This window comes from Alexandromys fortis, unplaced genomic scaffold (genome assembly GCF_014885135.2).
Source record: "Alexandromys fortis isolate MF-2015 unplaced genomic scaffold, M_Fortis_MF-2015_v1.1 scaffold_133, whole genome shotgun sequence".
In the NCBI taxonomy this organism is placed as follows: Eukaryota; Metazoa; Chordata; class Mammalia; order Rodentia; family Cricetidae; genus Alexandromys; species Alexandromys fortis.
In genome coordinates, this window is record NW_026068030.1 from 2,206,619 (window position 1) to 2,231,209 (window position 24,591).

General features: G+C 36.1%; 1 long non-coding RNA gene across 1 annotated transcript in view; it reads left to right on the forward strand.

The window, feature by feature from the left end:
- Window positions 1-20,838, forward strand: part of LOC126515084 (uncharacterized) — a 311,618-nt gene extending 290,780 nt beyond the window's left edge. The window contains exon 3 of the long non-coding RNA XR_007595746.1: window positions 19,923-20,838. This is a non-coding gene — a long non-coding RNA (uncharacterized lncRNA). The remainder of the gene's footprint in view (window positions 1-19,922) is intronic.
- The last annotated feature ends 3,753 nt before the right edge of the window (window positions 20,839-24,591 follow it).

Below are 24,591 nucleotides of genomic sequence, written 5' to 3' on the forward strand. Positions count from 1 at the left end.
CCCTGTAGATGTGAACTAGAATCTTTGGGGAGGAGCTGACGATAAGGGACACAATGTAAACACGCTACTGTCATGGGTCTTCTGGCTGAAGAAGGAATGGTATCCAGCAGCAGTGCCAGTGAGAAAGAGAACAATTTCTATCTGAAAGACATTGTTATCTGAAGAGAGGTTAGAGAACTTTCACTGAGGATGAGACACTTGCGCTGAGAATACTGCAAAGTAAGGCAGGCTCCCCTGGGGTCTCGGTTGTTCTGAGTCCACCACATTGAATGTGATGGAGAGGGTGGATGCAGACCGTGGAGACAGAGAGCCTCCTCCACCCCCAGCGACTGAGCACGTAAATTCTCCCCCATGTGAGATAACAGAGAAAAGGGGGAAATACTGCGTTTAAAAACACATCAAATGAAACCAGTCAGAAGTTCAAGAGATGGAGGCAGGGCTGGGTCCCAGCTGGCCGAGGGCTTCCCTAGCAGGCATGAAGCCCTGGGTTTGATCCCAGCAACACACAAACCAGGTATGGTGCACACACACTGGAAGTGGAAGAAAGAAGAATACAGCTCAAGACTACGTAACAGTTTCAAGGTCAACCTGGGACTTGGGCACGTGAGACCCTGAGAAACAGAGAGGGAGGGGAAGAAGAGTGGGGGGAGGGGGAGAAGGGTGGGAGGAGGGGGAGAGAAATGGGAGGCTGGGAGGAGGCGGAAACTTTTTTTTCCTATTCTCAATAAAAAAAAGAATTTTAAGTGAAATACATTTGGCGTAAGTGAATTTATAAATGACTGCTTTCTTATCCTTATTTATTTATGTGATTATAAACTTATCCTATATATTCCCATCCAAGAACATAATAGCTATGCATGTGTGTGTGTGTGTGTGTGAATATCTATTTCATTTGATGACCTATGGCAATTGCTATTATTTCTTCTAATTACTAAATAAGATTTGTTGAAAAAAAACACCTGCAATCACAGTAACTCTTATAATGTGCAATTTGGTAAGTTTTGATGAGCAAGTGATGCTGTGTGACACCACTCAAAGGAGATGCAGAAATGCCACAAGTATTCGTAAAATGATCCTGTCTACTACTGGGTTAGTTCCTTATGGGCAGTCTGACACCATCCCAGAAGTTTTGTTTTTCAGGAAGCTACATAAATGTCAAGTCTTTGGTCAACCTGCTTCCACTTAGCATGGTGACTTTGACATACATTTTATGTGTTGAATTTGACTTGCTAAGACTATTGTGTCGTGGCTCCTTGAATGACTGTTATAGAGGCTTAGCATCCTACTAGCTGAGGCACCCTTGTTTATTTTATGAATTTGTCTTCCCCAAGCTATTCTAGGCCTCTACATGGAGTTTATTTTGTGAATTCAAGTGTCTAGTTCCTATGTCTTGGCAAGGGTGTGGATGATTAGTCAACCCATAAATTCCAGAGAGAAATGTAAAACTGCTGAATGACTTCAGTTGAGAAGTCAAACAGGGGTTTGCTTGCCTTTTACATACAGCTATCCTCTTTTAGATGGTATTTTGGTTTTTTTTTTTTTTTTAGTGATGCTCTTAACTTTTCACAAGTATATTTGCTACTTTTTATTATTTTATTAAAATCACTTTAAAGCCATTACCCATTTACTATTATAGTCTTAGTTTGTTTCCTACAATATCCTCAGATTTTTCATCTGTCTGAATGTATGTGCTTTACCAGCTGAGTATCCCGCATGTATTTTCTTTCAGTTCATAGGTCATTGTTTTTCACAGGGCAGGGAAACTTGATTGCTCTTTGGGCTAATGAGTGAGGGGGACTTGATTGGGGGAGGGGGAGGGAAATGGGAGGCGGTGGCGGGAAAGAGTCAGAAATCTTTAATAAATATATAAAATTTAAAAAATATTTTAAACAGAAATTTACTTTGTGTGATATCCAACTTATTATAATAAATCATGATTTTTATCTTACCTATGAAATATTAGCTTACATGATTTTTTTTTCTTGAGGCTGGAGAGATGGATGGTTCAGTAGTTGTAGGTTCTGAGTTCAATGCCCTGCACAAACATGTTGTCTCATAACCTCCTATAATGGAATAAGGCCCTCTACTGGCATACGATTGTATATGCAGATAGAGTACTCAGAATAAAATACATAAAGAAATGAACATAATTTTTAAAAAGTTTTCTGTATTTTTATTCAGAAATATAATTTTAGTTGAATACTAAGATTTTTAAAATTCATTTTGAGTTAGTTTCTGTACAAATGGAAATGTGAAGGTCTAAGGTCTAATTTACAGATATTCAGTTGGTTAGTTACATGTATTGATAATATTCATTTTTCATTATTAACTTATCTTTGCAGCTTGTAGAATATCAGTTGATCACATATGCATGGGCCTTTTTCAGGATGACATTCAATGTATGAATTTATGTTTTTTTTTTATTATCATAAGTGCTGTGTTATGGAAACCACTGTCGTTTCCAGTACATCTTGATGTCAAAAATTATGTGGAGTAACTTACTTTATGCCTTCCTGACAAACCTGGTTTATGTTATCCTTATTGTTTTAGAGGACAAAGACGCCTTACAAATGCTGAGGTTTCAATTCCAAAAACCTGGTGCATTTCACACATTTGTTTTTCATTCTGTTATCTGTGTTTCAATGTTTTCAGGAAAGAGGTCTTGTTGTCAACCATTTGTTAAATTATCCAAGTTTGGTTGTTAGTTTATGTATGTCTTTGTGCTGTCATCTAGAGAGGCTATTTTTTTTTTTTGGCCTTACAATTGTCATGGTTTGCAGGCACAATCCTGTTCCTTTTATATATTAAATCTTTATTCAGTGTTCTTGTTCAAGATTGCTGTTATCTTTATTTATAAACTGTGTTTAAAGACAATGCAGTGATATCATTTAAGTACTGACAGGTAGGGAAAAATCCTATGAACCAGGACTTCTCTAATCATCATGAAGAGCAGTATTATGATATCATAAGAAAAGTGATGGATAATAAAATAATCGATTTCATTTGCTAACAGAAGGATGAATGTCAAAATCAACGTCAGTGGCACCATCATTAGACAACCTACTGGTTGGAAGGATGGCCTCCAGGTAAGAGTACTAGTTGATCTTACAGAGAACCTGAGTTTCTAACACCCACATCTGGTTAATTAAAACAGGAACAGGGAATCTAATGCCTTTCTCTGGACTCCTGGGGCACCCCTGTATGTGTCATATACAAATATAAACACACAAATTATCACATATATAAATATTATAAAATGAAATATTATAAAAAGTATGAAAATAACTACATCTCATCATCTTATATCAGGACATGGTTATTTTAAAATGACATATAAATAAATGTATTACTGTTCCCTTAATTCTAATAACAGAAAAATAATAATACATATGGAGTGACTCAAAAGTATTTTAAAATATTTTATGTAAAAATAGCAATGATAAAGATAATCCCCCTGTATACAGTCTCATCTGATTCTTTATAGTTCAGCCTACACCAGACAACATGTATTATTTTCTTAATTTTGTAAGAGGAAAAGTTGCAGGCATCAATTAGCTCTTCAGTTTTAAGTTTGTCTTAGGAAATAAGAACAAGGAAGTCATGAACTTGATAACTAACAAGTGATAAATTTGCTGATGTCTCTGAAAGTTCTAGGAAGAAGTCGAGAACATGAAAGAGCACTGTGAGCTTTGGAACTTCATCAGTGGAGATATTTAACTTTCTTAAAACAAAAATTACTGATAGATTAATTTTATACCTGCACTGGCTAAAGTAGTGATCTTTGCTCAAGCTTCGTAAAGATTTTTTTTTTTTAGAAATTCCAGCCCTAACATTCATAAATGTATACTGAAATTAGAAGTAGAATTATTCTAGGAACTACATGAGTTTATCACTTGTCTTTACCTCTTGACACAAATGTTTTGTCTCAAACCTTCCATTAAGTTGTATTTGATGAATGTGGTTTTATTTTAAGAAATAATGTACAGGATTTTACTGGATTTCATTTGCTTTTTTTGTTAAATCATGTTTAAATTGCTGACCTATATACAGTAATTTTCCCCCTCATTTTATAATTTGATGGAAGTTGTAAGGACTTTAATGAATCAATTTTCTGGCTTCATTTTTGTTCTAAATTTTAATGTTTCATTACTGTGGTTTGTCACCTCAGATCATTGCAGGAGTTTATTCCTTTAAAAAAAGCAATTCATGTTTCTATTACAAAAATTAAAAAGAAACCACGATGGACTTCTTTATGTATAAGAAACTCAACTGTATAGCTTCAGCAAAGTGAGGTAGTTGAATTAATTCTTGCTGACTTAATTCTGTATATAAATAAAGTCTAGGATACCTTATACATAAAAAAAAACAGGCAAGTCCCTTTTAAAGTCCATAATTACCTCTCAAAGGCCATTCCCTAATGATATTGCATGAAAACACTTCTATAATATTTAGTGTGAGAGTGTACATACAAATTATTTCAACATTATGAAACACATAAATCCTTTGGCTTGGGACTTTTATAAAATTTAATATGGTTAGATTTTTCCACCAGAGGGTCTCATCTGTCATATCTTGGTATTCCTGTTGAAGCATGATAGTTTTTTTAAACAAACTGTGTTCAAAGTATATTTGAATATAGTATGAAGTACCCCTACTGCATTGCTGACTTTAATAAATCTACATTGTTGCTATCATTATTATTCACATATTGTACAAAATAAAGAAACTTTTCATTTTTATATTTCCTTTGAGGTATATGGATTATTGGAGCATCCTTTGTTACTCTGTATTTTGTAGGCTGGAGTTCATGGCAGAATAGTCCTTTTCCAGGGCATGCATTAAATGTTTTTATATTACAGGTTAACACACACATGTATTATCAGAGCCATAATTTTTAGAGAAGACTATTCAACATTGAATAATAATTTTACAGACATGCAATCAGCATTTTCACATTCTTTTTCATAAATTCTAGATTGTTTTTATCCTCTTATGAAAGATCTTGCATTTTATTTAAAGTAATATTAATGATAAAAAGCAAGCTCAATGCAAAGCATGTAGCTTGAGGCTACAACAAATCAGCTTTAGTATTTTTGACTAATTGTGAGCATAAACAAGATATTAGATGATTTCCTTAATATGTTAAGATTTATTTAGTGTCCCTTGGAACCAGCAAGATGGCCCAGGGGTACTTGTAAAAACCTGAGGAAATGAGTTCACTACAGAATCCATGTGTGCACACACATGTTGATAAGATGATGACTTAAAATGGCACTTGTTTCAAAGGTGAGGTATACTAAAGAAGTGTGTCTACAAAAAAAAAAAAAACGATTTTTGTATTATAAATCTATATATCAAAAACAAGTACTGAAGATCCTAGGAAAACTAAAACTACGTGTATCATAAGATCTAGCTATAGCTCCCACATATACAAGGGACTGAAATAATCACCCATCAACGTTTACAGAAACATTTTTCACAATAGCAAAACTATGGGTAAAAACTAGCTATTTTATAACAAAACTAGTTGATTGTGCATGTGTGTGTGTGTTCATGTGTGTACATACATGTCTGTGAATGCATGCTTGGTGTGTGTGTTTATGGAATTTTCAAACCTTAAAGTAGAATAAAGATATCTTGCTACAGCGAACTAAAAGAGAGAAAATCAGATTAAGATAATTAGTCTCAGAAAGGCAAATATCATGTTTTCTTCCATCTGTTCCTTTTAGATGTTTAAATTGAATACATAGAATCACTTATGCATACATGATGTGAAAGAGGGAGAAAAAAGTCTGGGAATGTAGGTGACTGACAGGAGAGAGGCTAAAAGTGCAAGGCTAGGAAGTATGGGGGAAAATAGCTCCAGGTGGAAATAGCTCAATATGAAAATTTAAGAAAATAAAAGTTGAAAATTAAAAAGAAAATGCAGACTGGCAGAATCATTACTTTAAAGTGTGTGTGTATGTGTGTGTGTGTATGTGTGTGAGTGCATGCCATATGTGATGCATTTGTTACACATGGAGATCAGAGTTTTATGTCAGATCTTTCCTCATTCACTCCTCCTCTGTTGACTGAGGTTTTCTGTCCTGCCTTGTTTCCACAGTCATTAAGTCCCAAAGAAATCAAATAGAGTTTACATTAACTATAAACTGATTGGCCCATTAGCTCAGGCTTCTTATTAATTCTTATAACTTATATTAGCTGATTATTCTAGTATGTGTTATCCACATGGCTCGGTACCTATTTCAGTGAGGCATTCACATCTTGCTTCTTCTGTGGCAGGCTCAAAACTGCTGAAAGAGCTTCCTTCTTCCCAGAGTACTCCTAGTCTCATTGACCCACCTCTGCTTCCTGTCTGGTTTTCCCACCTATACTTCTTGCCGGGCTACTGGCCAATCAGTATTTATTTAAAATATAATTGACAGAATACAATTGTCCCACACCACCCCTCCATGTTTATTTTCTTTCACAGGGTCTCAGTGAGCCTGAGTTAGGCTCAGTGGCCAAAGAGCTCCAGAACCCACTATCTCCAGGCCACCCTAGTGCTTGAGTTACAGAGTGCTCCATGGTGTTAGTATTTCCCTTGAGTTCTGAAGACCAGAAAGCAATCGCATGTTTTTAGCCTCGGCAGTTGACAATGAAGTTTCTTCCCAGTGCCTGCCTGAAATGAGTTTTAACACTTCACTGTCTGCACAAAAGTCACCTCAGTGACAGAAGGCCCATGGAGACAGAAAATGGATAATGGAAAACACTTCAAGTAAACAAACACTGAATTTAAGCAGGAAGATTTACAAATGGAATGTATGTGTAACAATCCCAGCAAAGCAGAAGGATGCTCACTTGATTTCATACAGTTGTTTAATGACTTATACCAAGTAAGAGTCATTATTTATGAGAAAATGGTAAATGTGTACAAAATAATACAGGAGTGAAGGACAAAATTCTCACATAATGTAAAAGTGAACAAATACTCTCCCTCAAATGAGGTAAATATTTAATGAAACTAGAAAGATATGAAGTCAAAGAATCTTGCCTTACGATGGAAGTGAATTAAATTTCTTTTCTAGAATGTCAGACACTCCGTAGTAACACTGATTGCAAAGTAGATATTTTTTATTCCCCAAAATTTATTTCAGTTCCAATGATACAGATCTACAGAAAATTATAGAAAGTCACAACAAAATAAAATAGCAGTGTCTTCAGGAAGCTGGTAATACTAAGTTCTCTCTCCTGTTCAGAAAAAAAATGCTCTAAATATAGTTTATATATATTTAGAAAGACTGATGTGGATTCTTTGTACTTTTTATTTAAAGAAAAGAAACTCTCTTTTTTTCATTATATATACAAATCCAAGTTCCCACTGCCTCCCTTCCTGCAATTCCCTCCACATACCTTTCAACCTCACCCATATCCAGTCCTACGTGAGGGTAAGGCACCCTGCTTTGGTGAAGTTCCAAGGCCCTCCCTACTATATATATAGGCTGAGTAAGGTATCATCCAAAGAGAAAAAAATACGCCAAAGCCAGTACATGTTGTAGGGATAAATCCTGGTGCCACTGCCAGTGGCCCCTCAGTCTGCTCTAGCCATGCAACTGTCAAACACATTTGGAGGGACTAGTTTGGTCCTATGCTTGTTCCTTCCCAGTTCAGCTCCCATTAGCTCAGGTAAACTGTTTCAGTGGGTGAACCCATTATGGTCTTGGCCTCTTTGCTCATATTCTCACTCCTCCCACTCTTCAACTGGACCTTGGGAGCTCAGTCCAGTGCTCCTATGCACGTCTCTGCCTCTATTTCCATCAGTTGCTGGATAGAGGTTCTATGGTTATATTGCCCTGTAGTAACAGGGGAAGTCAAGAATGTCCCCCTCCTCTGTTGCTTAGGTTCTTAGGCAGGGTCATCCTTTTGGATCCCTGGGAATTTCTATAGGGCCAGTTCTTACTAATCCTATAATGGATTAGAATCTCTTTCTTCACCCTCATAACTGTCTTTTCTCCTCGATTATCCTATTCCCTCAAGCTCTCTTCACCCCCTCCCCTTGTCCTTCCTCTTCCAGTTACACCCTCCCTTCTTCCCCCACTCCTATGCTCCCAATTTTGTCAGGCTTTCTTGTCTGTTTCCACTTTCCAAGGTGGATCTATATATGTTTTTCTAAGGGTTCACCTTATTATTTAGCTTCTCTAAAAACCAATAATTATAGGCTCAATATTCTTTGTTTATACCTAGTATCCAATTATAAGTGAATACATACCATATTCCTCTTTATGGCTCTGGGTTACCTCATTCAAGATAGTGTTTTCTAATTTCATTTATTTGCATGCAAAATTCAAGATGCTGTTTTTACTGCTAAGTAGTATTCTAATGTGTAAATGTGCCATATATTTTTCATCCATTCTTAGGTTGAGGGGCATCTAGGTTGTTTCCAGGTTCTGGATATTACAAATAGTGCTGCTATGAGCATAGTTGAACTAATGCCTTTGTAATATGATTGAACATCTTTTGGGTATATTCCCAAGAGCAGTATTGCTGGTTCATGAGGCAGGGTGAAAACCAATTTTCTGAGAAACTGCCATACTGATTTCCAAAGTGGTTGTACAAGTTTGCATTCCCACCAGCAACGGAGAAGTTTTACCCTTCCTTCGCATCCTCTCCAGCATAAGCTATCATTGGTGTTTTTGATCTTCGCCATTCTGACAGGTAAACGATAGTATCTTAGAGTTGTTTTGATTTGCATTTCCCTGATGGCTAAGGATGCTAAACATTTCTTTAAGTATCTTTTGGCCATTTGAGATTCTTCTGTTGAGAATTCTCTGTTTATTCTGTACCCCATTTTTAACTGGGTTATTTAAAATTTTGATGTCTGTTTTTTTGAGTTCTTTATATATTTTAGAGATTAGTCTTTTGTCTGATGTAACGTTAGTGAGAATTTTTCCTCATTCAGTAGGCTGCCTTTTTGTCTTATTGACTGTGTCCTTTGCTTTACAGAAGCCTCTCAATTTCAGGAGGTCCCATTTATTAATTGTTGCTCTCAGTGTCTGTGCTATTGGGGTTATATTTAAGAAAAGATCTCCTCAGCCCATGCATTGAAGAATGCTTCCCACTTTCTCTTCTATCAGGTTCAAGATGATCATATTTATATTGAGATCTTTTATCCATTTGGACTTGAGTTTTGTACATGGGGATAGATATGGATCTATTTTTATTCTTCTACATGTTGACACCCAGTTAGGCTAGCACCATTTGTTGAAGATACTTTCTTTTTTTCTATTGTATAATTTTAGCTTCTTTATCAAAAATCAGGTGTTCATAAGTGTGTGGATTAATATCTGGGCCTTCAGTTTGATTCTATTGGTCAACCTCTCTGTTTTTATGCCAGCACCAAGCTGTTTTCATTACTGTAGCTCTGACATAGAGTTTGATGTCAGGGATGGTGATGCCTCCATAAGTTCTTTTATTGTACAGGATTATTTTGGCTACCCTAGGGTTTTTGTTTTTCCATATAAAGTTAATTATTGTTTTTTCAAGGTCTGTGAAAAATTGTGTTAGGATTTTTATGGGGACTGCGCTGAATCCATAGATTGCTTTTGGTAGGGTTACCATTTTGTTGTTTTGATCCTATTTATCCAAGAGCATGGGAGATCTTTTCATTTTTTTTCGTATATTCTTCTATTTCTTTCTTTAAAGACTTAAGTTTTTGCCGAATAGGTCGTTTACTTCTTTGGCTAGTCTTACCCCAATATATTTTATGTTGTTTGTAGCTATTGTGAAAGGTGATTTTTCTCTGATTTCCCTCTCAGTTTCTTTATCATTTGTATATAGGTGAGCTACTGAATTTTTTGAGTTGATCTTTTATCTTGCCACATCACTGAAGACATTTATCAGCTGTAGAAGTTCTATAATTTCCTTCTTTATTTCTTCCTTGATCTAGGTTCAATTAAGCTCTGTTCCATTTCAATGAGTTTGTAGGCTTTCTGTAATTTGTGTTGTTGCCGAAAATAACTTAAAACCATGGTGATTTGATAAGACACAGAGGGTTACTCCATTTTTTTTTGTATCTGTGGAGGTTTGCTTTGTTACTGAGTATGTGATCAATTTAAGAGAAGGTCCCATGAGGTGTCGAGAAGAAAATATATTCTTTTGTGTTTGGGTGGAATATTCTATAGATGTTGTTTAAGTCCATTTGAGTCATGACATCTGTTAGTTCATTTATTTCTCTGTTAAGTTTCTGTCTGGTTGACCTGTCCATTGGTGAGAGTGGAGTGTTGAAGTCTCCTACTATTAGTGTGTGGTGTTTTATTTGCTATTTAAGTTATATCAGTGTTTCTTTTACATATTTGGATGCTCTTGTATTAGGGGTATAGATGTTCAGGATTGAGACTAAATCTTGATGAATGTTCCTGTTATGAGTATAAAGTGTCCTTCTCTAATTGATTTTAGTTTGAAATTTATTTTGTTAGATATTAGGATAGCTACATTCACTTATTTCCTAGAATCCATTTGATTGGATAACCTTTTCCCAACCCTTTACTCAGAGGTATTGTCCATCTTTGAGGTTGAGGTGTGTGTTTTGGAACAATTGTACTCCATCAATTGTATTTTAATAAAATCCTGATTGGCCAATAGCCAAGTAGGAAGTATAGGCAGGACAACCAGACAGGATGTATAGATGGGGCAATGAGAACAGGAGAAGTCTGGGAAGAGAAATGATTCAGTCTGCAGTTCTCACCCAGACAGAGAGGAAGCAAAATAAGAATGCCTCACTGATGAAAGGTACCAAGCCATTTGGCTAACACAGATAAGGATAATAAGTTAATGTAAGTTTTAAGAGTTAATAAGAAGCCTGAGCTAGTAGGCAAATCAGTTTATGATTAATATAGACCTCTGTGTATTTCTTTGGGACAAAATGACTATGGAACCAGGCAGGACAGAAACTTCTCCCTACAGGTGTGTTTCTTGTATACAGCAGAATGCTAGATCCTGTTTTGGTATCCATTCTCTTAGCTAGTGTCTTTTTATAGGTGAATTGAGTCTACTGATATTAAGAGATATTAATGACCAATGGTTTTTAATTCCTATTATTTTTCAGTAGTAGTGTTTATGTGTTTCCCTTATTTGGGTTTTGCTGGTGGGGTGTTATCTGTTGCCTGTGTTTTTGTGGGTGCAGTTAGCTTCCTGGAGTTGGGGTATTTTCTGTAGAACTGGGTTTGTGGATATGTATTATTTAAACCTGTTTTTGTCATGGAATATCTTGTTTTCTCCATCAATGGTGACTGAAAACTTTGCTGGGTATTCTAGTCTGGGCTTGCATCCACGGTCTCTTAGTGTCTGCATCACATCTTCCCAGGACCTTCTGTCTTTCCTGATTTCCATTGAGAAATTGGGTGTAATTCTGATAGGTCTACCTTTAAATGTTTTTGGATCTTTTTCCTTTGCAGCTCTTATCATTATTTTACATTTTGATTATTATATGTGGAGGGAATTTTTCTTTTGATCTTGTCTCTTTGGTGTTCTGTAAGCTTCTTGTATCTTCATACGGATATTCTTCTTTAGTTTAGGAAAGTATTCTATAATTTTGTTGAATGCATTTTCTGTGCCTTTAAGTTGGAGTTCTCCTTCTTCTATACCTATTATTCTTAAATTTGATCTTTCCATGGTGTCGCAGATTTCCTGGATGTTTGATGTTAAGAATTTGTTGGATGCAATATTCTTTGACCAATGAGTCTATTTCCTGTATAGTATCCTCAACACCTGAGATTCTTTCTTCTGTCTCTTGTATTCTGTTGGTTATACTTGTCTCTGGAGTTCCTGTTTATTTACCTAGATTTTCCATATCCAGTACTCTCTCAGTTTGTATCTTGTTTATTACCTCTATTTCAGTCTTCAAGTCTTGAACTGTTTACTTCACCTGTTTCACTGTTTTTTTTTTCTTGTTTTGGGGGTTTCTTTGAGGGATTTATTAATTTCTTCCATTTTTTTGTTTGTCTTTTACTCCATTTCTTTAAGGAATTTTTCATTTCCTCTTTAAAGGTCTCTATCATTTTCATAAAGTTATATTTAAAGTCATTTTTTCTGCTTCTTCTGGGATGACCAAATCTTCCTGTTGTATGAGCACTGAGTTCTGGTGTTACCATGTTACATTTTAGGTTATTGGATGAATTCTTGCATTGGTGCCTACATACGTCTTCCTTCAAATGAGGTCAGCAGGGTCTTTGCATCTTGTTCCAACCCTTGCAGTGGCTGATTGAGTGTTTGGGAATTGTTATTGGTATGCCTTTTACTGTCAATATGTCTGTTCTCAGGAAGCCTCTGAGGTCTCCCTAAACTGCTCTTTTTGTCTTCTCTCCTGGTTTACTCCTTTGGTCCTCTCTTTTGATCCCTTCAGAGTTATATCATGCTCTTGGTTCCCTTAGTAATTTAGCAAGCTAATAGTCCCCTCAGTATTTTTTGTAAGCTCTTAAGTCCCCTCAGTATTGGAGCAAGCTGTCAGAGTTCCACCGAGGTTGTGGGAGTGGCTATGTGGATTCTAAGGAGCGTAAGCTCTTTTGATGTCTGTGCTTCTGCTTATCTGCTCAACAGTCTTTGGAGAGCATTTCCAAACACAGAACTGACACATTTCAATGAGATGCTACATCAGTCCTAATTCCCCAAGTCAATTTTCTATGATATCAGAGAGTGGGGAAGCACGAGAAATCAGGTAGCACATTGTTGCTTTTTCTTAGTGATTCCTGGAAGCTGAATCCAATAGCTTGTTTGGATATATAACTGTATTCCCAGAATACAACCCTTATCTACAGTTTTTAAACAGATAACGAAAGACTCTATACAGCAAGTAGGTAAGCAGGAGTCTCTGAAGATCAACTGATGCGGGAGCTCCTTCTGCTCCTTCAGCTAATAGCTGAATCACTCCAGGCAACACCGATCTATTCCCAAAAGAATGTTGAGCACCAAAGACACTCCACCTGGAGCCTTTCTTCTTGGCAGAACTGGCCTTTGGGCAAAGAAATGCCCATAACTCAACCACTGACAGAGATACAGAGTATCCATAAATGGATAAAACAGGACTGTCATATATTGCTAAGACAGGGTAAGATAGTTTTGAAAAGTTTCTTGCCTTTGAAAATGGTATGTCAGTTATGTTAGGCCTTAGCCAAAGTTGGTTGCTTCAACACTGCAAACGTGACTTTGGGTGATAGCCCAGGTAGCTAGTTGTCTCTGTGATTTGTTGCATGTTTTGGAAGTTGTTTAATTGCACTTCCTAATTACTCAGGTAACATTATTTCCCTTCTCAGATCTTCGATGGGGTTGAAGACTATATAAATATTGTTACTTTTCTCTCATGACTTGGCCAAGTTATTTATTATACAAGACTTAAGCTAGTTAGAATAGAATATTTGTACTTAATGTATATAATTTCATAGTAGGTTTAGAACTCTCTTACTTAAACAAAAAGGGGAGGTGTTGTGGGAGCTCCTTCTGGTCCTTCAACCAATAGCTGCTGAGATACCAGCTCATTGGGGTGTGGTCTTTCTCTCTTTAAAAAAGTGGCCACTGCCCTCCACTGGCTCTCTTGCTTCTGGCTCTGCTTCCTGTCTGGGATGGTGATCTGTAAGTTTTTTTCCCCTTAAATAAATAACCATTCTATTAATCATAATTCCAAACTGGTGTGGGATAGTTTGTGACTTACACTTTCAATCAACTCCAAATTGCTTTCATTTAGTATATAAATAACATGGCATTCTATTAGGCTGTTAAATATTCCCTGCAAGCATCTTTGGTCTCCTAACCTTTCTTGGAGTTTTGTGGGAGTCAGTCTAGCTGCAGGTTTGAATACAATAATTTCCTAGGAAATGTGTTTTCTTTCCCTTCCCCATCTGGAGGACACCATCGAATTCTTATTTTATAACAAAAAAAAAAAATGCCCTGCAGTCAATTTCAGATTAAATTTTGTTTTGTATTATGTTGGTATTACTATAAATTTTTCATGGAATTTTCAGAGACAATAACATGATATGCAAGAATAAACTTTTAGAATGAAGTCAACTTCTTCATATATTAAAAATCATATATTTTAAAAATCACTTCTTGGTACTAGTAATATAGTGATCATTTGTGTGTGTGTGTGAGTGTGTGTGTGTGTGTTCTAATACTATATCAAGCTTTAATTCGTTATAAAACTAACAGAAAAATCACATGAATCCCATAACAAACTAGCATCAAACACACAGACTTTACAGTAAAAGTAAAAATATATACTCATTAAAAATGTGTCAGCTGGTTAAAATGTTAAAAAATAACAATTTTATTACATCTAAATGATCTTGGAGCACGATAAAAAAAACTATGGGTCAAATTACAACCTGAAGTTCCAAAAATCAAAATAGCCAGCCACTGACTCTTAATTCGACCTTAGACGTAAAATGGTGATCTTGCCTTTTGAAATCTCAGAATGAGACTATTTCTGAGAGCTGTCCCCCCATCTTATATTTTTCTCTACACTGGGATTAATGGTGTGCACCATGGGGATTAAAGGCACACACCTCCCAATTTCTATGGCAACCAGTGTGACTACTGGGATTAAAGGTGTGTGTTACCATAACCTAGTTTGTAAGTCTTAGTCTCAAATCCTCAGAAAGTCTTTATTTTTCAAACACAATTGAAATTCTACTACATGACCTTAACTTAACCATTCTATACACTAGCCAAGAAGAACAAGCGATCCAAATATGTATAGAAACATGTGGCTGGATAAGTAAAATAATACATCAGATTTAACACGAAAAGTAGAATAGCCTGTGAAGTTAGTGTTCTAAATAAGCAAAGCTAGTCACAAGTTGTTTCAGTGATGTTTTTAGAAAAGGTAGCTGGAAATGACAAATTCATAGAGCAAAAAAAAAAAAAAGATATTAGTGACAAAAGTTGGGTTGGAGGATGAGGAGTTTTTTAATAGCAACTGTGTAATTTCTACAAATAAAATGTTTCTTGAGACCTTGAGACTGATTTCTCAATGTTGGTAATTGATGTGGCATAACAAAGTATAAACCTAAAGTCATTCACATAAGAAGTTTCATAATACCTTAAAAAATTCTGAAACTCTATATAGAGCTGAAATTGTTTGGATTTGCTTAATATGGCAAGTGTGTAGGTGACAGGTGAAAAAAGGTACATGTTTGCTCTTTATTTTATGTTATCTTTGAATTGTGCAAATTGTGGCCAATTTGAATGCATTAATGATAAACTCATAGTCAACAATAATGCATTGGTGTCATATTAAAGAAAGAAATCACCCTTTCTCTTGGTGTTATTTAATGAGAGAGAGCTCATATTTGAATTTTCTACTTTGGCCTCACTCTCTCTTCATTCCTCATAAATAATTCCTGTGCTATTTTTGCTAAACAACACAGAAAATATCACATGGGAAAAGAAAAGGAGATACTTTGCAGAAATCAAACAAAGTTTCACTGACTACACAGGCGTCATCTGACCCAGATAATAAATAGTAATACAAACATTGTTGTTTTATAAGCAATAATCACATGTTCTGTTCAATTTTATGGTGCATGTTCATTTTGTAAGGTCATTTTTGTCTTAGTTGCTGATTTTAGAAAGTAATTATAACGCACATGTATACCCTTGGTTCAGAAGCATGGAAGAGTACATAAGATTAGAGCTAAACTTTAGCTTAGGTTGTAAACGTTGATTACATGGGAAATCCAGTGCAAGTGAAGTTGGGTATTACATTATTCTCCTAAAGGCAGGTTAAAGAAATGGTCTGAGTATACACTAGGCTAATAGTCTTAGGGAACCTCAGATTACATTTTTGACTTTGACTGTAATGTCTAACAATACTTGTAGCCTTTTAGAACCTAAGAGATAATTTAATACTAATAAATTGACACAATGGTTATTTAACTTATTCAGACTTCAAACATATGTAATTACCATTTATTATATATATATATATATACAAACTTTTAATACTATGTTTTATTGAACATAACCATCTTTATAGAATGGGACAGAAGGCAAACCGCAAGCCTGGGGAGTTAATTTAATTCTAAACATAGCCTATAACTAGATTTTTAAAAATTCTTTCATTTACAAAAATGAAAGAGCATATAAAATAAGTGAACGTTAAAGCTATAACCAAACTCTAGCATATAGATTAATGGGGAATGGTTTGAAACTTAAGGCCATTAGAGTGAAGGGAATAAGTAGCAAAAGAGAGAGAAAGAAGAAAGACAATTGTGTGCTTTGCAAAATGTAATTGACAAATAAGCCTGCATTGATATCTAGACCATAAGTAACTGTGTTACTGTTTCATTAAAAAGTACATTCTCCCAATTTTACTTTGCAGTCATTCTCCCCAGTGTCCCAAATAAAATAGCATGGGCTAATGTTTTCAAGAAAACAGATGATATTTGTAGTTTTACAACTACAAAGCAAGCTTTATATTTTACTTGTTTTTGTCATTGTGATAGCTCTTATTCACAATTAGGTTTGTATGGAAATGCTGCATATTTATTTGCACTGACCAAATCAAGGTACCTCTGAATAGTCTACCCACTGGGTAAGTTGGTGAGTATGTTGTAGTATAGCTGTGCTACCTGGCACTAGTGGTTCCATAAACATCAGTCAGGTTCTGATGTCACCCCAAAGGAGAAGAGATGAGTAGTCTAAATGCATTCATGAACAAAATCTGAACACTCATAAGGCCACACAGTATGGTTTCATTTGCACAATGGCCTGAAATGGGCAACCATACATTATAGAGCTACCTATCAGATTGGTTGTCTTGAAAGCTTAAAATTAAACCCTAAAAGTTCAAGAGGAATATTAATAGATTTTATATAAAGATTAGATAAAGTATGTTCTTCTAAGTTATCATGGACTGTAAGGCAAATAAGTCATACTATATAATTTATAGATGTTTAAACAAGAAACCACCTAAAATAAATAGCCATTAAATTAAAGGGAGCCCTCATTTGCTTCCAGTTGGCTCTACTCAGGAAAGAATCTGGATTAGAGTCTGTGCCAGATGAGAAGTGGGAATAGTCTACATTCTTTCCTTCATTTTTTTAAAATTTATTTATTTATTTATTAAAAATTTCCACCTCCTCCTCTCCTCCCATTTCCCTCCCATTCCCCCCACTCCCTTTCCCCCTCCCTCTCCAGTCCCAAGAGCAATCAGGGTTTCCTGCCCTGTAGGAAGTCCAAGGTCCTCCCCCCTCCATCAAGGTGTAGAAAGGTGTGCATCCAAACAGACTAGGTTCCAAAAAGCCAGTACATGCAATAGGATCAAAACCCAGTGCCATTGTCCTTGGCTTCTTAGTCAGCCCTCATTGTCAGCCACATTCAGAGAGCCCAGTTTGATCACATGCTCCATCAGTCCCAGTCCAGCTGGCCTTGGTGAGCTCCCCTTAGCTCAGTCCTATTGTCTCAGTGGGTAGACGCACCCCTCGTGGTCCTGACTTTCTTGCTCATGTTCTCTGTCCTTCTGCTCCTCATTTGGACGTTGAGAACTCAGTCCAGTGCTCCAGTGTGGGTCTCTGTCTCTATCTCCATCCATCGCCGGATGAAGGTTCTATGGTGATATGCAAGATATTCATCAGTGTGGCTATAGGATAAGGCCAGTACAGGCACCCTCTCCTCTGCTGCCCACGGAACTAGTTGGGGAAATCCCCTTGGCCACCTGGTAACCCCTCTAGAGCCAAGACTCTAGCCAAACCTAAAATGGCTCCCTTGGTTAGGATAACTTCTTCCCTGCTCCCATATCCACCCTTCCTCTATTTCAATTATCCCATTCCCCCAAGCTCTCCCCAGTCCTCCCCTTCTCTCTTCTCTCTCCCCATCTCCCCTTCCCCCCAATCCACCCTCACCCCTCTGCTCCCAACTTTTGCCCGACGGTCTTGTCAACTTCCAATATTCAGAAGGATAAATATATGCTTTTCTTTGGGTTCACCTTCTTATTTAGCTTCTCTAGGATCACGAACTATAGGCTCAATGTCCTTTGTTTATGGATAGAATCTGCTTATGAGTGAGTACATACCATATTCATCTTTTTGGGTCTGGGTTACCTCACTCAGGATAGTGTTTTGTATTTCCATCAATTTCCGTGCAAAGTTCAAGACATCGTTGTTTTTTTACCGCTTAGTAGAAATCTAAAATATATATGTGCCACACCTTCTTTATCCATTCTTCTATTGAGGGGCACCTAGGTTGTTTCCAGGTTCTGGTCATTACAAATAGTGTTGTTATGAACATAGTTGAACAATTGCTTTTGTAGTATGATTGGGTATATCCCCAAGAGCAGAATTGCTGGATCTTGAGGTAGGTTGACTCCCAGTTTCCTGAGAAACCTCCACACTGATTTCCAAAGTGGTTGCACAAGTTTGCATTCCCACCAACAATGGATGAGTGTTCCGCTTAGTCTACAACCTCTCCAGCATAGGCTATCATTGGTGTTTTTGATTGTAGCCATTGTGACCAGTGTAAGATGGTATCTCAAAGTTGTTTTGATTTGCATTTCCCTGATCACTAAGGAGGTTGAGAATGACCTTAAGTGTCTTTTGGCCATTTGAACTTCTTCTGTTGAGAATTCTCTGTTCAGTTCAGTACCCTATTTTTTAATTGGGTTAATTAGAGGTTTAGTGTCTAGTTTCTTGAGTTCTTTATATATTTTGGAGATCAGACCTTTGTCTGATGCAGGATTGGTAAAGATCTTCTCCCATTCAGTTGGTTGCCTTTTTGTCTTAATGACAGTGTCTTTTGTATTACAGAAGCTTCTCAGTTTCGGGAGGTCACATTCATTCATTGTTGCTCTTATTGTCTGTGCTACTGGGGTTATATGTAAGAATTGGTTGCAGACTACTTCCAACTTTCTCTTCTATTCAATCAGGTTCCACATAGTCAGATTGATATTGTGGTCTTTAATCCATTTGTGGTCAGAAAAAGAGAGATATACAGTAAAGAGATTCAAAGATAAAGAAAATGTTTAAATGATTTACAGTGTTAAAAATGTATGCAGACTAAAACTTAAAATTCTTAAAGTAAAAAAAAAAGTAAGAAAAAGAGAAGTTGAGTGTGGTAGTACACCCCTTTAATCCCAACGCTTGGGAGGCAGAGGGAGGTTGACCTCTGTGACTCCAAGGTGTGGTAGCACACGCCTTCAATCCCAGTGCCTAGAAGGCAGAGACAAACAGATCTCTGTGAGTTCAAGGTATGGTAGCAAACACCTTTAATCCCAATGCCTGGGAGGCAGAGACAGGCAGATCTCTGTGAGTTCAAGGTATGGTAGCAAACACCTTTAATCCCAATGCCTGGGAGGCAGAGACAGGCAGATCTCTGAGAGTTCAAGGAGAGACTGGTCTACAGAGTTATTCCAGGACAAAGATACAGAGAATATACAATAAAAGTAAAAATAAACGAAATAGAGGTTAAAATAAAGCGTACAAAGATGGAAAATACACAGAGAATCTTGATACTGTATACTATTATGCTCTCTTTGAATTGTTTGAATGCTGAGGAAGGAGCAACAGCTGCCAAAAGATATTTGTTTATAAATGCTGCTGAACTAATCCAACTTAGAGATTTTGATGCCTTGACTTTGAAATTTGGATCTAAGGACATGATGCTTTCGAAAGGAGTTTCCTATTTTGTTTTCACAGAGGATGAGACCATGTTCATTTCTTCTATTCCGATTTGGTATGATGGACCATGCCCTCCTGAACGGTTGCTGTGAATACCTTCAGAAAATTGCTTCACTCAACTGCCAACTGAGATGAAACTAGCACACAGGTTATACCATGAATGACCTAATTAACGACGCCCCATTCAGCAGGAAGCAGTTTGGAGAGAAAAAACTGCGCCCATATTCCCAAATACTGTTTATAAATATTCTTTTACATTTAAAGGGGGAGATGATATAGGTATGAATAATTTACATTGATATGGATTTTGCTTTAGTGATTTAAATTTAAGGTTAATTTTGTAATGTATATAGGTTGTTAATGGATAATCATTAATAATAGTCAAGTTTGAAGTCATGTTAGTTAAGGTTTTCTAGATGTGCATAGATATATTTTAGATAGGCATTCTTCATATTTTTCAAAGATTATAGAATATGCTATTAAATGTTTTAATAACTTAGTACTTTTCATGACAATGAGACACTCTGCTCTTGGCATCACCAATCTACTTCAAGAGGAAGATGGGCATCGAAGAGGATCCTTATGGAGTTTGATAGCCATTTGGGCAAGAAACTGCTCTTGCCTGGACTATTGCATAAACTGGACACAGAGAACCCGCAGAGAGAGGACTGCTGAACTTGCCTAAAGGTGAGATGATCTTTCCGGGTTCCTGATTCATGAAAGAGTCTGCAAGACATTCTTCAGGACAAGCAGATAGTGACTGTCTTTGAAATTTCCTGCTCTGTGGAAATGTCTGCTGGAAACTATGGGACTGTAGGCTGAAGATGGATGCCCCAATGGTACAGAGGAACTTTGGGTGACTGTCCAGTCAGCGAGATGTCTCTGTCATTTCTAGAGCTTTGGATGTTAAGTTAAAGCCTTCCTTTTTTTTTGTTTAAACAGAAAAGGGGGAAGTGATGTGGGAGTGTCATATATCAATCTGTTGATTTCATTGGCTGAGCAATAAAGAAACTGCTTGGCCCTGATAGGTTAAAGCATTGGTGGGAGGAATAAACAGAATAGGATCTGGGCGGAAGAGGAAGTGAGGTCAGACTCTGCTCTGCTTCCAGAGGGACCGAATAGCTCTGCTCTCTGGAGCAGAGACACCATGATGGACGGAGGCTAGAATCTTCCCAGTAAGCGCACCTTGGGGTGCTTACACACATCATTAGAAATGGGCTAGTCCAGGTGCGAGAATTAGCCTGTAGCCTGTAAGGGCTAGAGTTCATGGGCCAAGCAGTTCTTAAATGAATACAGTTGTGTGTTGTTATTTCGGGCATGAGCTAGCCAAGTGGCCGGGGTGTTGGGGACGCAGCCCCGCTGGATAGATATGGATCTATTTTCATTCTTCTACAAGTTGAAATCCAGTTATTCCAGCACTATTTGTTAAAGATGCTTTCTTTCTTCCATTGTATAATTTTAGCTCCTTTTTTGAAAATCAGGTATTCATAGGTTTGTGGGGTTAATATCTGGGTCTTCTATTCAATTCCATTGGTCAACATCTCTGTTTTTATGCCAATACCAGGCTGTTTTCATTACTGTAGCTATAATAGAGTTTGAAGTCAGGGATGGTAATGCCTCCAGAAGTACTTTTATTGTATAAGATTGTTTTGGCTATCCTAGGTTTTATGTTTTTCCATATAAAGTTTATTATTGTTTTCTCAAGGTCTGTGAAGAATTTTGTTGGGATTTTGATGCAGATTGCATTGAATCTACAGATTAGTTTTGGTAAAATTGCCATTTTTACTATATTGTTCCTTTCAATCCAAAAGCAAGGGAGATCCTTCCATTTTCTGCTATTCTCTTCACTTTCTTCAAAGACTTAAAGTTCTTGTCAAATCGATCTTTCACTTCCTTGGTTAGAGTTCCCACAAGATATTTTATGCTCTTTGTGGCTATCATGAAAGGTGATGCTTCTCTGATTTCCCTCTCTGCTTTTTGATCTTTTGTGTATAGGAGGGCAACTGATTTTTTGGAGTTGATCTTGTATCCTGACACGTTACTAAAGGTGTTTATCAGATGTAGGAGTTCTTTGGTAGAGTTTTTGGGTTCGCTTATGTGCACTATCATATCATCTGCAAATAATGAAAGTTTAACTTTTTCCTTTCCAAAGAATCCCCTTGATCTCCTTATACTGTCTGGTTGTTATTGCTAGAACAGAAAATACTAGAAGGAAAACCACAAACCAAAGAAGCCAACAACACCCATAATAACATAAGCATCTAATATCCCTCCACTAGTACAACTTAAAGAAGGGAAACACACAAACACTACTACCAGGAAAAATAACCAGAGTTAGCAACCACTGTTCATGAATAGCACTTAATATCAATGGACTCAATTCACCTATAAAAAGGCACAGGTTAAGAGAATGGATATGAAAACAGAATCCAACATTCTGCTGTTTACAAGAAACACACCTCAAATTCAAAGACAGATACTACCTCAGAGTAAAGTGTTGGGGAAAGGCTTTCCAATCAAATGGTCCAAAGAATCAAGCAGGAGTGGCTATATTAATATTTATCAAAATTTACTTCAAACTAAAATCAATCAGAAGCGATAGAGAAGGACACTTTATTCTCATAACAGGAACAATTCATCAGGATGACATCTCAATCCTGAATATCTATGCCCCTAATATAAAAGCACCCACATATGTTAAAAAAAATTACTGGAACTCAAAGCATACATCGAACCACACACTCTAATAGTAAGAGATTTCAACACTCCTCTCTCACCAGTGGACAAGTCAACCAGACAGAATCTTAGCAGAGAAATAAGAGAACAGATGTAATAAACCGAATGGACTTAACAGACATCTATAGAACATTCCACCCAAATAGGAAAGAATATACCTTCTTTTCAGCATTTCATGAAACCTTCTCAAATACTGATCACATAATTGGTAACAAAGCAAACATCCATAGATACAAAGAAATTATAGTAACCACCTGTGTACTATCGGATTACCATGGAATAAAGTTAGAATTCAACAACAGAAAGCCTACAAACTCATGGAAACTGAACAGTCAACTTCTGAACCACACCTGGGTTAAGGAAGAAATTAAGAAAGAAATTAAAGTCTTTCTTGAATTTAATGAAAATAAAGACACAGAATACTCAAACCTATGGGAAACTATGAAAGCAGTGCTAAGAGGAAAGTTCATAGCACTAAGTGCCCACATAAAGAAAACAGAGAAAGCACACATTAGAGACTTAACAGCACTTAACTAGAAAAAAAAGAAGTAAACTCACCCAGGAGGAGTAGAAGACTGGAAATAGTCAAACTGAGGGCTGAAATCAACAAAATAGAAACACAGAAAACAATCCAAAGAATCAATGAAACCAAAAGCTGGTTCTTGGAGAAAATCAACAAGATTGACAAACCCCTATCTAAACTAATCAAACAGCAGAGAGAGAACATGCAAATTATTAAGATCGGAAATGAAAAGGGGGACATAACCACAGACACAGATGAAATTCAGAGAATCATTAGATCTTACTACAAAAGCCTGTATGCCACAAAACTGGAAAATGTAAAAGAAATGGGCATTTTTTTTTTTTAGATAAGTACCATATACCAAAGTTAAATGAAGACCAGGTGAACAATTTTTTTTAAAAGAGATTTTCATTTGCTTATAAGTACAAATTTTATCTCAGTTGCATATAGCATTCTCTTTGATTTAAATAGCCATGTGGTTACATATATAACAATAGGGGGATCATAAGTCTATCAAATACAGCACATGGCATTTTCTCTCTTTTTTTAAACATGGGAGCATGTATGATCAATGCATGCTTTCACCATTTCTTTCCTTACTATTTCTCATTTCATGCCACAGAGATTACCATGGTGTTAAAAACATGTAATTTTTCATTCATCCCTCACAATGGTATTTATTGACTGCTCATATATTACAGTTTAAAATGCAAATAGAGACTGGAAGACAATAAAATACTAATCTATGAAAGTGTACACTGTCTTAGAATTTCAATTTAATTGAAATGTATATATTCTAAAATAGAAATAAAATACATTTTTCATTTTATTAACATATTAAAAACATAAACTGAAAGACAAATAAGAAATTAAAATTAAATAATTTATAATTGTTTAATATACAAACATTTTGAAAAGTTTTACAAATAGAATTACATTGTTTCTACAATCATTTTTAATTTAAATATTATAATTAACATCAATATTTACTACATTTACCAAGGTAATTTATATAGTAATCATTAATGCAAGGTTTCTATATGTGAATTACAATTGGTCTAGACAATATATACTGCTTAATTTATTCAGTGTTTTCACTAGCAAATTATTTATAGAATTTATGAATATAAATTGGATGTATTAAACAATAACAATCATATAGGAATATATTAAAGTATTTAGAGGTTCTTAAAGTTATTGCAAAATATTTCTTTCTAACTTTTCAACTGTCTGTTTTTATCATGTAGCTTTCTTTATTATAAAAGGCAATACATAGAATTTCAGTACTTTTGTGTGTGTTAGTCCTCATTGTTGGTGATTTTCAAGCATGCAGGCTTGAGTGTAAGGTTCTATACTCTAGCAAAAATGTTGTCTACTACTAATCATTTTTTTTTATTATCTAGGCTACCATTATACTATTTCAGAACTGCTGGCTATTAATTATCTCCCTAAATATTACTTCAGAGCACTCTCAGCACATCACAATATGAAAGACACCATCGCCAGAACACCTGCTAAGTAAAATGTTTAATAAGTCAAATACAGATGATTATGATATATCAGGGGATAGACATAAAATAAAGATGGTTTTGTTAGCCAGTTACATTTGACCCATATTTTATTACATCAGACTGTGAGGTGATATAGACAATCACTGAGTTAGATAGCAAAATAAATGTTGCAAAAAAT